Raw genomic sequence first — 707 nt, forward strand, 5'->3', positions numbered from 1 at the left:
GATGGGTAGATCAACAAGATGTTTCATTTGCTGTATTGTACTTGTTAATGTGTGAAAGTTAAATATTTCTAAAGAATATTTTTGAATTCCCTGCGGCACCTTTTCAGCTGAATGGGGGGGTGGAGTTCCCCTCGGAGATCGCCTTGCCATAACAGGTTGTTTACCATAGCCCTAACATAACCCATCACCAGTAGTGATGTGGTAGGTAGTGGCTGTTTTCATCACCCCAACATCACTACTAATACCATTTACTGTGACATTACATTATTTATTGTGGTGTTTTTGTTTTATCTTTGACATAGAAGTGGGGGGCTTTTCCTTCAGGAAAAACCTACTGGAGAAACACAAAAAGATCAAATGTTCCATAACCTGTAGGTAGGTAGGTGTCATGACTTCCGCCGAAGTCGGCTCCTCTCCTTGTTTGGGCAGTGTTCTCCTCTCCTTGTTCGGGCAGCGTTCTCCTCTCCTTGTTCGGGCAGCGTTCTCCTCTCCTTGTTCGGGCAGCGTTCTCCTCTCCTTGTTCGGGCAGCGTTCTCCTCTCCTTGTTCGGGCAGCGTTCTCCTCTCCTTGTTCGTTCGGCGATCGGCGTCACCGGCTTTCTAGCCATCGCTGCTCCATTTTTCATATGTCCATTTGTCTTGTCTCGTTCCATACACACCTGGTTATCCGGGGTGTTGGCCAGGTTGCTGCGCCCATTACCTCACTGT

At 47.4% G+C, this 707-nt stretch overlaps 1 non-coding gene across 1 annotated transcript; it reads right to left on the reverse strand.

The window, feature by feature from the left end:
• Nucleotides 1-307: 307 nt before the first annotated feature.
• Nucleotides 308-363, reverse strand: LOC112253583. The gene has a single exon (XR_002954024.1). It is a non-coding gene; the product is annotated as a U7 small nuclear RNA (small nuclear RNA).
• Between the last annotated feature and the right edge of the window lie 344 nt (nucleotides 364-707).

The sequence above is a fragment of the Oncorhynchus tshawytscha genome, linkage group LG06, assembly GCF_018296145.1.
Source record: "Oncorhynchus tshawytscha isolate Ot180627B linkage group LG06, Otsh_v2.0, whole genome shotgun sequence".
Lineage (NCBI taxonomy): Eukaryota > Metazoa > Chordata > Actinopteri > Salmoniformes > Salmonidae > Oncorhynchus > Oncorhynchus tshawytscha.